We start from the raw sequence: 15,576 nt of genomic DNA, 5'->3' as shown, positions 1-15,576 counted from the left end.
CCAAACACGTCTCCGACGGTTGTCTGGTAGAAGGCAAATGCGACACTCATCAGTGAAGAGAACTTGATGCCAATCCTGAGCGGTCAATTCGGCATGTTTTTGGGCGCATTGTACCGCGCTGCATGGTGTCGTAGTTGCAAAGAAGGACCTCGCTATGGACGTCAGGAGTGAAGTTGCACATCATGGAGCCTACTGGGCACAGTTTCAGTCGTAACACAACGTCCTGTGGCTGCATAAAAAGCAGTATTCTACGTGGTGGCGTTGCTGTCAGGGTTCCTTCGAGGCACAATCCGTAGGTAGCGGTTATCCACTGCAGTAGTAGCACTTGGGCGTGCTGAGCGAGGCATGTCATCGACAGTTCCTGTCTCTCTGTATCTCCTCCATGTCCGAACAACATCGCTTTGGTTCACTCCGAGTCGCCTGGATGCTTCCCTTGTTGAGAGCCCTTCCTGGCACAAAGTAACAATGCGGACGCGATCGAACCGCGTTATTGACCGTCTAGGCATGGATGGACTACAGACAACACGAGCCGTGTACCTCCTTCCTGGTGGACTGTCTGGAACTGATCGGCTGCCGGACCCCCTCCGTCTAATAGGCGCTGCTCATGCGTGGTTGTTTACACCTTTGGCGGGTTTAGTGACATCTCTGAACAGTCAAAGGGACTGCGTCTGTGATACAATATCCACAGTCAACGTCTATCTTGGAGTTCTGGGAACCGGAGTGGTGCAAAACTTTTTTTGACGTGTGTAGGAACAGTGCAAGATTTCCGAGTATCCTATGTGACAAGATGACCTTGATGGACGGACGAATACGAGGGACCGTGGAATGTGCCTGTGATACGGGTCGTACCGCAGCAGAGCAGGAGTCGTAGACATAGGAAAGTGCGGCAGCCGCCGTTCTGACCTGACAAGGTCACGACCTCGAGCGGACAGGCCTTGGCGCCGGCGGGACGTGCGAGGCGTCGTCCAGCTAGCCAGGCCTAGAAAAACCGCCAAATGGGAAATCTTAATCGAGCGAGCGCCGGAATGCCGGCGGAGCCGAGTGACTCGTAAAGTGGCGGCCGATGCATGCTAATGCGGCTACCTGTCGCGGCGCCGCGGCTCTGCAAATCCCCGTTGGCCTTCGGCGGCGTGCCTGACCCGCGCACTACGTCAGGTGGCGCTCACGCCGTCACCACGCGTCAGCTACTGCTGGTACCCGGCTGACAAGTGTCTAACCACGTAGCCTTCCTCCACCAGACTCAATTACATTAAAATCCGACTGTTAGTTGGAAGCATCGAAACATTTCTCTCCATTTTTAACTTCCGTGCCTCAACAGGTAGAAACGATAGCCTTACAGGATCGTTTTGATGCTCGTCTGTCTGTCCGACTGTTAAAAACCCTTTCCTTCAGGAATGGATAGACGTATCGAAGTGAAATTTCTGTCACATACTAAGGTCAGTAGTGCCTTACTGGTGCAATAAATATAAGCTTCTGCCGGCAGGGGTGGCCGAGCGGTTCTACACGCTACAGTCTGGGCCCGCACGACCGCTGCGGTCGCGGGTTCGAATCCTGCCTCGGGCATGGATGTGTGTGATGTCCTTAGGTTGGTTAGGTTTAAGAAGTTCTAGGGGACTGATGACCTTAGTAGTTAAGTCCCATAGTGCTGAGAGCCCTTTGAACCATTTTTCTGTAAGCTTCTAAGTCAATGCAACCAAACGCTAAGGCCATTTACACCACATATTTTGATGAAAACTCACTCATCACAACCTATAGGGTGCTTCCCGTTGGCCCAGCGTTATAAATTGTGCCGAGAAGAAAGGTTTCACCGTACAAGTAACGGAAAAAACCCGAAAACTGTTAATCGGTAATTGTATCATATGAAAATATATTTATTTGGTCATTTCTCATCCGACGTGAAACTTTAAATTAAAATAGATTATAGTTCTGCATTCAGACGGACTTGGTCGCAATGGTTAAATTCAAATATCATGCAAGGGATGACTTTATTCCCCATGCGTCTCGTTTCGGAATTTATCCATCAGATATCCAGGAGCGGTCACTGCACCAAGATGTGGCGTTTCAATCTGAAGGTGAAACGCCATACCTGCGTGCACTAATCGCTCCTGAACATCTGCTGACGGATAAATTCCGAAACGCGAGACATGAGCAGTTAAGTCACACTTTGCCTCATTATCTGCTTCTCCCATTGTGGTCCAGTCAGTCTGAATGCAGAAGTGGTGATTATTAAAAGAAAAAAAAAGGAATGGTCGCCTGCCTCCTGCATGATTTTATGTCACATTATTGAAATTAACATGTTCTCGAAAATCTTGGAAATCCTGGGACTGATATCTTCCCAATATCAATGTCGAGAAATGGCAAAAATGGTCGAGATTCTCGCTTTCCAGAATGGATGAACTGTCTATATACTTAGTTAAGTTTGTACGGAACCCTGAGTGCGCGAGTCCCTCTCGCGCCTGCCGAATTTTTTTCTGAGTCTTCCTGCTAGTCTGATACGGCTCACAAAAATGGTTCAAATAGCTCTGAGCACTATGGGACTTAACATCTTAGGTCATCAGTCCCCTAGAACTTAGAACTACTTAAACCTAACTAACCTAAGGACATCACGCACACCCATGCCCGAGGCAGGATTCGAACCTGCGACCGTAGCAGTCCCGCGGTTCCGGACTGCAGCGCCTAGAACCGCAAGACCACCGCGGCCGGCCGACACGGCTCACCTAGATATCCTCCTTTCAGAGTGCACTTAGACACAAACCCTCAAAGTATTTGCTCTACATATTCTCACCTCTGTCTTCTTCTGCAACATTTACCCTCTTCGACTCGCTCTGGTACCATGAGAGTTATTTCTTTATGTCCTCGCGCATATCATCTCAGCTTCTTTCGAATTCTACATAGTGTTTTCCACATAATCTTCTCCTCAGCAGTTGTATCAAAAATCTTTTGAATCTAATCTCCCTCTGCTTTGTTGTTGTCCTATGAGGCCCGAAGTTTTTCAACATTTCGTGGCCCTGTCAGCAACTGTATAAATATTAATTTTATTTTTAATAACCAACAGCCTCAGTTGCACCATTTACATAGAATTTACCTAGGTTTCCGTCGGGATAACCCAACCTTCTTCAGAATAAAACTACGAGTAACTACCGTTTGTCCATAGTGGACATCGTCAAGCTAAAACTACAAATCCATAAATTACTGTCAGACGATAATTTATGGACTTGTAGTGTTAGTTTGACGATGTGCACTATGGACAAACGGTAGTTACTTTTATTCTGAAGAAGGTTGTGTTATCTCGACTGAAGCCTAGGTAAATTCTATGTAAACGGTGCAACTGGGGCTGTTGGTTATTAAAATTAAACAAAATTAATAATTTTCGTAATTTGGTAAATTCATTTTTATTTTAAGTTTGTGGCCCAGCGGTGCTCGTGTCCTCTCAGTCTTCAGTTAACATAAGAGAGCAAAGTCAATTTCACCACCGACCTGTATTACTTTCATGTTCCGAGGATCATTTGTACGATTACTCTTAACGATGTGGAACATTTTACGTGCACTTAACACATTCATTTACAAATGTGACTACATGCTGATCATCGACAATATTCTTTTTTCGTGTTTTTGTCAGTTAATAATTCCTACCCATAACCTTTTACACCTCACAAAATTAGACATTCTTCTATTCATCGGCAATATTCTTTTTTCGTGTTTTTGTCAGTTAATAATTCCTACCCATAACCTTTTTCACCTCATAAAATTAGATATTCTTCTATGGAATAGTAGTTACCAAGGAGAAACTTTTCTGTTTCCAAATACAACTTTTATGTCAGTCATACATTTTGTATCATTGGCTAATTGACTAAAAATTTTAGTGGCAACCTTGTGCACGCCATTTTACGCTTAAAGACGACTTTAATGTAGAGTACTTAATGTAATTTTTTCTTTAGATACTGTTATTGTTTACGTCGTTACTCCTTTTGGATTGCGATGGATTATTTGCTGCAGACTTCGTGAGGGAATCAGTATGCTGTGAAGCAGTAATCAAATATGTGTAACTCCTTAAACTGATGTCTACAAAGTGATCGTGGGTGACTACCAGATGTTATTCTTACAGTCCGTTTTGAACAATGAACTCTTTCATTTTCTAAAGTCGAGCTAACCCAGAACATTATTCCATATGACATTATTGATTGAAAACATGTCAGGTAACTGGTTTTTCTCTCCCCAAGATTTGCAATTGTTCAAAGTTCAAGTGTAGCTGAACGTATTTTAAGAGTTCCAAAATGTGTGTTTTTTATATTTTTTACTTTAAATTTTCATCAGTATGAACTCCTAAATAATTTGACGTTTCCACCATGTTTATTATTTCCTCACCATGTGTCATGCTTATCACTAAAAATGGCTCTGAGCACTATGGGACTTAACTGCTGTGGTCATCAGTCCCCTAGAACTTAGAACTACTTAAACCTAACTAACCTAAGGACATCACACGCACCCATGCCCGAGGCGGGATTCGAACATGCGACCGTAGCGGCCACGCGGTTCCAGACCGTAGGGCCTAGAACCGCTCGACCACCCCGGCCGGCCAACGCTTATCACTGATGTAGTACCTCTTAAGGTAGAGTACTCAATATATAGTGCGTTTTTGAAAATGAGACTGGGACCGTTGGCAGGAAACCACTGAATAAACGGCTAAACAATTTTCTCTGTGTTATCGTATTTCAATTATTTGTGCATCGTGTTTTCTCAGGTGGGAATCGAAGAACATCCCAGTGTCTATCTGAATGAGGGTCAAAAACGCCTCAAAACAACACTGAGAGGGTCTGGTTTAGCTGAAATTTAAGTTGTACGAGCAAGTCTCCCATTTCATATCTTATCAGCTCTCTTAAAGATCAAAGCCCTTCAGTAATCTCACATCTAAAAACCATCCGTTCAATGTTCCGCTTCAGATTTAAATTTTAAATCAAATGTTGAAATGTCTGTGAAATTTTATGGGACTTAACTGCTATGGCCATCAGTCCCTAAGCTTACACACTACTTAACATAAATTATCCTAAGGACAAATACACACTCTCATGCCCAAGGGAGGACTCTAACATCCGCTGGGACCAGCCGTACAGGCCATGACTGCAGCGCCTTAGACTGCTCGGCCACTCACGCGCGGCTTTACATTTTAAGAAATTTCTTTAGTAAACTGTCTCTTACGATTGATATTAACAGGATTCCTTTTCTTGGAAATTATCTGTTTGTGTTTTTTACTCTGCTTCTTATGTCCTGCTTGTTACGTCCGTCATGTGATATTTCGTTTCCAAGGTATCTTGTGTCTGTTTCCTGTATGGTCCTTCCCATCAATGTCCCATTAAGTCTGTTCTACGTGTAATGCTCTGTCGTCAGTCTTGTACGATCATGGCACATTTTCCTAATAAAATTTTAAGTTTGGACGGAAATTTAGCAGTCTTGCATCAACTGAACGAAGTCTGACAAAGTCGCAAAAACCTGATAGGCTAGAGTTTTGTATATATGCAGCACTGCTTACAAGTCTCTGCATGTTGTAGACACAGATCAGTTTTGTCGCTCACGCTTGGCTCCACTGTCAGTATACTCTAGGTGACGCTAGAGGTGCAACGAACATTTTTGTACATGTAGTGACGAAAGAAAATGGAAGAGTTATCATACTGGACTCATGAATTTTCACGGAGTTCGTGAAGCTCTTCCAAAGTTTTCCTTGCATTTGGCAAGTAAAATGTAAGGACTGCAGCTGCCGAGACAATAAAAACCAGGCATACGCCGCATTGTTAATAGGAGCAAGGAAGTGGATCGTGAGGCACGAAAAAGAGTTGATCACCGAAAAAATCAACTCATTTCTAACAGTTTACATTAGAGTGCGACAGGTAAAAGCGTCCACATGATCTGTATCTAGAAAGGAAGAAATTTATAAACCTTCTTTGTGGTGCATGATTTACTTTCCTTCTTGAATGTCGAAGATCACAGTCAGACACAGAAGATTCTGAAAATGTTTTAAGTAAACTTCAAATTTTCATGGCCAATAACCGTTATTTATTGTGACCCTCATACAATATTAGGTAATTGTAGGTCCTCGTCGTTCCTACCATGCACTAAAAACCTTGAAGTTGCGGTGAGTGTTTCGTGGGGGTTGAGAGCCGACTTCATGACACCATCTTCCTTTTCACTATCTCGGGTTACAGGGGTTAACGCACGTAGGTTTCTACGTCCATACGTAAGTAATTGTGCCAGTCATCCGGTTCTTGCTGTAGACCGTGGAGGAAAGTCAGTTGGTAGGATGTCCCTCTGATAAATAATCAATCCCGGGACCATCATGAACGACGCGCAGACTGTTGTCTTCTGCAGTTTAATAGCACGTGTTGCAACTGTCGTCACTAACAGTTCTTCCCATATGGCGGTTCCGGAAAGACTGACCAAAAGACTGAGTGAAAGTTTGAATAGTGTAGCTGCACGATTTGTGTCAATTTTGTCGTCAGTCTTGCACAGTCATGCCAGAATGACGATAAAACGTTATGTGTAGACCAGGCTTTAGGCGTCTGCGACGCAAAGACTTGCAGAGTAGGTGAAGTTCCGTGATTATCTCAACGGGCGACATAGAAATGGGAACAAGAAAGTGACAGAGACTTTCCATTTCTGGGTGTGCATGTCTATATGATGATAATATTGAGCGTTTGCATCATGATGACCCGAAATGTCAAGGATGTGCTGGAGTAAATGTATCGGTCTGAGGTAGAGAGCTCTGGTACAGCAACGACAGTATCGAAAGTTAGGAAAAATAAATTGTGAGAAAACATGAGAGCTCACATATAATTTTATATAGTGCACCGATTTATTTTTTACGTACTTAATAACATTTTATTGTAGGCAAAATCGACCTACATGTAGATCCAACTCCACAAAAGAATTTCAAATGTGTGCAATGATATGTTCCGTCAGGATGAATTAAAGATCTGTAAGACTAAAGCTATAGCGGAATGGTGCTGAACCTAGTTTACTTGAGTTGGCGCCACATAGCTGATTCTTGTGGGTTTCTGTGAACAGTATTGTGAAGGACACTCTGTCGGGACCGAAGAGCATTTCCTGACTATAAATTTCGCTGCCTGTCACAGTGTTCGAACTGTGCTAGAGTTTTACCACAGGTACGACTGAAATTTATGTGACGTAGCTGGGAGACACCATTTTTAATAATTCTTTTGTGTGCAGAACCATGCGCAAAATTTACAGACAAAGAAAATCACATCGAAAAATGTGGCCAAAAGGATTTCGTCGTCGTCAGCAGAAGAATTTTAAATTTTCTGGTTTTCTTTTGTAGGTTTAGACTTATTTGTATCCAGAACTGTGTTCCTTATCAAAAATAGGTTCATTAGGACATTTTTTATAAGGACTGGGTCCATGACCTGGGTAGAGTTGTCGAAAGAGTTCATTCCGCTTAGACTGTACCAAAAATCTTTATTGTTTATATATCACAATGAAATAATAGACAAAAATATTTTTGGTACAGTCTAAGAGGAATGACAACTTTAAGTGACATTAGCAGTTCTTCGATACCCCGTATCTTTGTGTCAACATCACAGAGACATCATTTACAACAACAAACAGCTCCGAACAGTCTGCGGGACTTGACGTTTTAAATAAAACCAACCCACAGCAGTAGGCACCAACACGTTGTATACCATTGTCATTAAATTCACAAGTGCTTGGTCTTTCGTACATTGACTTTTCAATCCCACCGATGAAATCATACAAATAATGTGACCCGACAGCTGAGAATTTCTTGAAATTCCTCTGGGTGTGTGACCGCGGCGTATGTAATACAATCACCAGCGCTTCGATTGATCGTGATGGCTACCTGCATAGCTACCGAAACGTTGTTAATTTCATCACATACAACTCAGTCACACACCCAGAAAGTTGTAACGAAATGGACTCCGGCCTACGGCCTAGGATCTTAAGGCCACTGGACAAAATGTTAGTCGCCTTCCTAACGCAGCGCGTAGACCAATTTGGATCACTGTGAATCGCAAACAACTGGTATCACAAGGTCACATGACCCTTCACCGCTGACGTACGTCGTGGCAGTGAAGTTGTGAGTACAGGGGGTAGGCAAAAGAATGTGAACAGTGGTAGTAACGGGATGGTTGTGTTGGGCGTCAACAACGCAAGTAAGGTACGTGACGCGCTGGACTGTGCGTGTTCAGTACGGACTAGACATCACTGCAGGTTGTTTGCGATTTGTGCACACCTCGTATTTGAATTCAGAGGCTGAGGTCGACGTGCGTGTAATGAAAGACCTAACAGAGTTCCAACGATTTTCAACAGTCATGACAGCCTACACAAAACCTGGAATGACATCATCGTGTAAACGTAATAGTAGGCACAAATCAAAACTAAACGACAGAGATCGTCGTACGCTAACACGAATTGTGTCAAAGCAACACAAAACTATCGCGGGTAAAGTGACTGCGGAGTTCAATAGCCATGTTCGAGCCCTCTTATCTACCGACATTGTACGCCGAAAACTCCATAAAGGTAATATTCGTGGACGAGCTGCTATACCGAAACCATTGCTGACGATAACCAACGCAAAGAAGCGTAAAACATGGTGTCAGGTGAGTAAATCCCGGACAGCTGATCAGTGAAAACACGTCATATGTTCCGACAAGTCAACGTTTTCGTTATTTCCAACATTGGGCTGGGTTTGTGTCTGGAGAACGCCAAAAGAAGCCTACAGTCCTGACTGCTTGATTTCAACGGTTAAGCGTTCAGGTGGAAGTGTGATGGTGTGGGCAGCCGTGTCATGGTATTCTGCTGGTCTTATCATTACTCTCAAAGGCCGTGCTACAGCCAGCGATTATGTGAATATTTTTGGTGATCAGGTGCACTCCATGATTCAAATGTTCTCCTCAACACTACCCCATATTTCAGGACGATAACGCACACAACCAGGACAGTAGAGTCTTGGTTTGAGGAGCATGCTACTGAACTGCAGCGTCTTCCCTAGGTTCTAGGCGCTACAGTCTGGAACCGCGAGACCGCTACGGTCACAGGTTCGAATCCTGCCTCGGGCATGGATGTGTTTGATGTCCTTAGGTTAGTTAGTCCCATAGTGCTCAGAGCCATTTGAACCATTTGAACGTCTTCCCTAGCCAACACAGTCCCCGGACTTGAACATAACCTTTGTGGGTGGTATTGGAGCGCAGACTCCGAAGCAGATTTCCGCCTCCCTCGTCACTACAGGAGTTACAAGAGGTTCTGATGGAAGAGTCGCATAAGGTTCCACTGGAGACTACACGATCATTATACGCCGTGTTCCAAGAAGAAACGCAGCTGTATTATGGGCAAATGGTGGTCCAACCCGTTATTAATAAACCATTCCCAAGTAAGTACAGGTGATTAAATTATTTTGCCTATTCCCTGCGTGTGCCAGTCCTTTGTAAGGAATCAGCGCAGTTAAACGGGTCAAGATGGTGACAAGACAGCAATCGTGTTTGGATCTGCCCATGACCACATGGTCAGTGAAGTTGGTTGGTTGATTTTGGGGGGACCAAACAGTGAAGTCATCAGTCTCTTCGGATTAGGAAGAGATGGGGAAGGAAGCTAGCAGTGCCCTTTCAAAGGAACCGTACCGGCATTTACCTGAAGTGATTTAAGGAAATCATGAAAAATCTAAATCAGGACGGTCGTCCTCCCGAATGCGAGTCCAGTGCGCTAACCACTACGCCACCTCTGAAATTACCCAGTTGGTTGGTGTGTCAGTGCTTCCTTGACCAATATGGCTGAAAGGAACGGTATTCCCTTCACAGCCATGTAAAACAGGGAGTGAAAATGGTCGTGTAAAAACCCAAAACAGAGACGAGTTCACTTCTCTTCAATAATAATCTGTTACAAAGCAGAAGTAAGTGCTATCGGGGAATTCAGAACTGAGAAACACTGATTGGTTAAAAGCTCTACGGGTATGTTTCGGTATTCGTTTGTTCTCGGTTATAACAGGTATTTATTTTCACTAATAACCGAGAAGTAAACGAAATATCAATTAACCATAGCAGCAGCGCTAAAATCTTTCGTTTTTAACTAACTCTTCCATGTTTGATTGGGCCACCCGTAGTAATTTTCGTTAGAGAAGGTGTTATCCTTTGAGTCACTTTGGTTTATATTAATTCGCATGATGTTATGGGGAGATATCTATCTCTGCAAGTCACTGTGGAAAGAATCCGTAGCATCTCAGGGATTTTCTACACTGGTCCATTGACACCTCACAGTATAATTAGTGGTCCTGTTACGCCAGCATGGGGCACTCCCAACGTTACTTCTTTCCTGTAGAACATTGAAATTCATGTGTAGTAGGAAAAATTATTCGAGGCAATCACCTGTTTCCGTGGAGTTCATGCTCATGTCTTCTCTGTCGGTTGGCAGTGTGGTGAAGTGCTGAATACCTTTCGTAAATCTATTCACTAACAACTTATACGACATCGCTTGTGAATCAAATGAGCTGCATTAGGCGAGACTGATTTTTCTCATCCCGATTTCAAGTTTCGTGAGAAGCCTCTTTTCTTCCAGGAATTCTACGCAGTTCGAGCCTAGGATATGCTCTTGAACCCTTTGCCAGACGCTAGCGACATTGATGCCCGCCACGCCATGCTTCACATCTCTGGTCTCACGACTTTTGGTGAGCGTCCTCTCTAACAGCCTGTGGCAGGAGCATTCAGCAGGCGAAAATTCCACTTGGGCTCCGAGTGGCGTCCCGCCTCAGCAATTAAGGCGTCGGAGCAGTGGCTGGCGCCAGCCGTGGCAGACTGCAGGATGCAGGATGCAGGTTGCCGGCTGAGGTTGAGCGCTTTAGCGTTACGGACTTGTCGGTAATTAAGGCAGCGCTGGCTTTATTGATCCGGAGGCCGAGTCACGCGCCTCGGCAGATTGATGGTGATTGGATGAGAGCGGCAGCTCCCTGGAGGCCGGCCGCCGTAAACAAAGGCTGCTAAACATCCCGGCGGCAGCCGAAGGGCGCCAGCAGGGGCGGCGGCCGACCGCGCCCTGCACTGCCAGGCAGCGCCGGGCCGGCGGGGCTTCCCCGCACTGTGCGGGCAGCGGGCGACTCAGGTCCGCCACGCCAGCGGCACGGAAGCTCTCCCGGCAGGAGCACGTTGGCCATTACCAGTCATTTTTGTCACGAAAAGGTTATCAAGAAGGGCATCAACAGTTGTCCAGAATCGAAGACGATAGCTGTGGAGGGACAGAAATGGCGAACTGGGTTCGATGACCCACGATTGTAAGGAAGGAGATCAGCAGCTGTCCTGAAATAAGGACGGTAGCTGTCGACGGACAGGAAAGGAGAACTGGGTTCGATGACCCCAACAGCAGCAGAGACCAATCATAAAGTGTTACTCTGCAAAATACACATCTAAGCTTGTCAGAACAGCTTCATGTAACATAAAAATGTTTAGATGTGAAATAGCCAAAAGTCATAGAGTGACAAATTTGGTGTATATGGTGGATGATGATAGAAACCCGCCAGGATAGCCGAGAGCGCTAACGCGCTGCTTCCTGGACTTGAGTAGGTGCGCCGGCCCCTGATCGAATCCGCCCAGCGGCCGGTGTGACGGCCAGCCTGGATGTGGTTTTTAGGCGGTTTTTCACATCCTACTAGGTGAATACTGGGCTGATCCCCTCGTCCCGCCTCAGTTACACGACTCACAGACATTTGAAACACATTCACACTATTTCACAATTTACACTAGATGCAGACAGCTGGGGTACACTAATTCCGTCCTGGGGGTTACGGGGTGGCGACAGGAAGGGCCACCCCTTACAATGAACATGACTAAATCCGGTTAACCATGGCCGACCCTGCGCAACCGCAGGACAAGACGCAAGCGCTAGATAGATAGATAGATAAAATTGATGATGATAGAAATATTCGTACTTGAATTATGTTGTCTGCTTTTGTTTGGTGCATCAAATAGTCTCCAACTCCTGATGACATGATGAACCAAGTCCTTACGTCCACTCCAGTCCGTTATTTCGATCTTCATAACGTCCACAACAGCAAAACAAGGGTAATGGAAAGTAGCCGAATTAAATCAGATGATGCTGAGAGAATTAGATTAGGAAACCAGGCACTTAAGGTAGTAGATGAGTTTTGTTATTTGGTCACCAGATTAACTGATGATGACAATGTCAAGAAAAGCGTTTATAAAGAAAAGGAATGTGTCAACGTTAAATATGGATTTAAGTGTTAGGAAAATTTTTCTGAAAATATTTGTATGGAGTGAACATGGACGATAAACATTTTACACAAGAAGAGAATAGATGTTTTTAGAACGTTGTGGTACAGGAGAATGCTGAAGAAAAAAATGGTTGAAATGGCTCTGAGCACTATGGGACTTAACACCTAAGGTCATCAGTCCCCTCAAACTTAGAACTACTTAAACCTAGCTAACCTAAGGACATCACACACATCCATGCCCGAGGCAGGATTCGAACCTGCGACCGTAGCAGTCGCGCGGTTCCGGACTGAAGTGCCTAGAACCGCTCGGCTACCGCGGCCGGCAATGCTGAAGATTAGGTGGGTACAGCTTGTAACAAATGAGGTGGTACTAAATACAACTGGGAAGAAAAGAGATTTATGGCGCAATGCAATTAGAAGAAGGGATGCGGCCGATTGGACACATACTTAGACATTTCGGAAATTTAATTTAGGAGGGATGTGTTGGAGGTTAAAAATTGTAGAGGGAAACTTAGAGACGGATACAGTAAGCAAAGGATGTAGCATTAATTATTTGGACATGAAAAGGTTTGCGCAGGGAAGAGTAGCATGGACGGCTGCATCAAACCAGTCTTCGGACTGAAGACCATAACAATAACATTTTCCACAGATATTCCAGTGCTGTGTTTAACATCAGGTATCCACTTTCTACTTGGTTTTCCTCTATTCTTTGACCTGTTCTTCTGATCATTATAGCTGTTTCTAGTGGGTATTTTGATAACAAGGTATGCCTGAAGTACTTTAATTTCATCTGCAGTATTTTTGCTTCCAGATAATTTTGATTTATTTTGGTTTATTGAATCAATTAAATCATGAGGATAGGCCTACTTCTCCAGACCCAGATTCAAAAAAAAAAAAAAAATCGAGTTTCTTGCAATCCACATTTTTCACTATGCACGAATCATATCCGCACAAAATTATGGCATTTATCAAAGATCCAGCCATTTCTATTTTGGTCAAAAGCGTCTCCTTCCTCTCCTTTAGCAACTTGTAGCGGTTTTTCCAATCTGGACGTGCTGTGTCACACGAACAGGACACAGCCCGGGCAGAAGCACCACAGGCGCAAAGATGCGAGCTGGTGCCAGTGCCATAGTGGCTCACCACTTGCGCGAGTTCCACCAGCAACACGGGTGGCGCTCAGGATGAACCTGTCGACTTCGTCGGCCAATTTCCAGCCGACCGAACGACAACGGACAGAAGCCTACGAGGGAGATAGATGAACAGCTCTCGCCCAGTTGGTTATAGATCATCGTCCAGAGCTGATAGACGAGGAACGTCGTTTAGTGACCTCTTACAAGTGAAAAGACATTTGTAAATTGCATTTGATATGTGCTGTGAAGTTTACCTACGGTTATTTGCATTAGCCATTGCGGGTCTTTTTTGTGTTTTATGAAAGCAGTGTTGCGGACTGCATTAATCAACTAGTAACAAAGATAAGTAAACATTTTAGCTCATCTGTGTGACTTTGTTACTAATTTGTTGGGACGTTGTAGAACCTTCGTTTTCCTATCCTGTTACCTGGCCGCAGAGCATAGCTGTGTAATAGTGACACGGAGAAATTTTATTAGCAGTGTATTGCACCAGAAGCCGTATCGCGAACTCACAAACTCGTCCTACCTTAACAAGAGTGGCAACTCGGCCTCCACAGCATCAGCGACGAGGCCTTTACAAAATTGGCGACGAAGGTTTACAAAAGAACGTGTTTTCTTGTATCCTCAGTCGTGGAGCTCTTTTTTTGGCTTCAGATTCAAACACTATATTTTTATCGACTTTCCCATGGCTTTTCAGTCTTTCAACACGTTACTTTTCACTCGTGCGGTGAAATTATTTCCTTCAAATTTAGCCTAAGACTACCGTTTAACTTCCCTTTCGTATGTTTTTTCAGCATAACCTTAACGTCTATTGATTAAATTTCCACAGAAATTCCAATTTTCTTCTTTATTAAACCTGCAGTTCTCATTACGTAATCGCCATACAAACTGAAAAGAAACGAACGCAGTTCATAACTCCGGCTGCTTTCCCGATGCCGAAAATTTCTGTACATGTTGTCGTATTTTTCCTTTTGCTTCTCCGTTCTTGTACAGATTTTTGTATCAACTGTAGAAGGTGCTCTGGTATTCGCATGAAGGCTAATACGTGTCATGTTTTTCTTGTGTGGCTTGAGTACTTATTATGCCACGGTAGTCATCATCAAGTTACGTCATCTGTATAATGAGTGCTGAAGGTAAGGACCAATTACCGTTTACTGGAGAAATATTACAATCACCACCATTAGGAAAAGCAGATGAAAAGATGCCAAGCCGCTTAAGTCGTCTTCTGCCTGTTGCCTCTTAAAGATTCTGTGTAAATAGCAGGAACTACTGTTACGTAAAGCACTATTATGTAATAGACTTAGAGCATATCAGGCAAGGGATGCACCGAAGTCATTACGGCTACCGTGACGCAAATCGGAGGAGCTTGCTTTTTGATGAAAGGCTTCGGGGATAAACGAACTTGGAAAAACGACAAATGCTTTGACGTACGGTGGCCCGGTCGCTTCTCGAGACTGCTTCAGAGAAAAATGGCTTGTCAGAACACCTCGTTAGATTCCTCCGCACACTAAAACATACACACGACTATACAGTGCCAATAACACCTGTGTAGGTGATGTTTCAAACAGAAAGAAAAAAATTAAGGATATAATGTGTGGTGTCACCGCCAGACACCACACTTGCTAGGTGGTAGCCTTTAAATCGGCCGCGGTCTGTTAGTATACGTCGGACCCGCGTGTCGCCACTAGCAGTGATTGCAGACCGAGCGCAGGTCTACAGAGACACCCTAGCACTCGCCCCAGTTGTACAGCCGACTTTGCTAGCGATGGTTCACTGACTAAATACGCTTTCATTTGCAGAGACGACTGTTTAGCATAGCCTTCAGCTACGTCATTTGCTACGACCTAGCAAGGCGCCATATTCAGCAATTAGAATGAATTCTGAACAGACAATATTGTGAATCATGTACCACCATGAGCGACGTTCATCATTAATGGATTAAAGTTAAGTATCAAACTAGCTACGTCCGCTTTCTGAACTCTAATTCCTTGTCATGTTCCAGACCTCACGTCAGTATAGTTCTTTCCTCCTCACGCCAGCCTGCATGAGCTAAAACGCGTCCATTTCGGCCTCCTCTAGTAACACGGTGTTGGCTTTTCTGCCAACCCAAAATAATGTTTGTTTAATAGCGAGATTATTATTATCAACTGAATAAATCCTATGCTGAAATACAATACTTGCAAAAGGTCATAAGGGTCACAAGACAGA

This window comes from Schistocerca americana, chromosome 5 (genome assembly GCF_021461395.2).
Source record: "Schistocerca americana isolate TAMUIC-IGC-003095 chromosome 5, iqSchAmer2.1, whole genome shotgun sequence".
In the NCBI taxonomy this organism is placed as follows: Eukaryota; Metazoa; Arthropoda; class Insecta; order Orthoptera; family Acrididae; genus Schistocerca; species Schistocerca americana.
Note: the sequence above shows the minus strand (reverse complement) of the source record.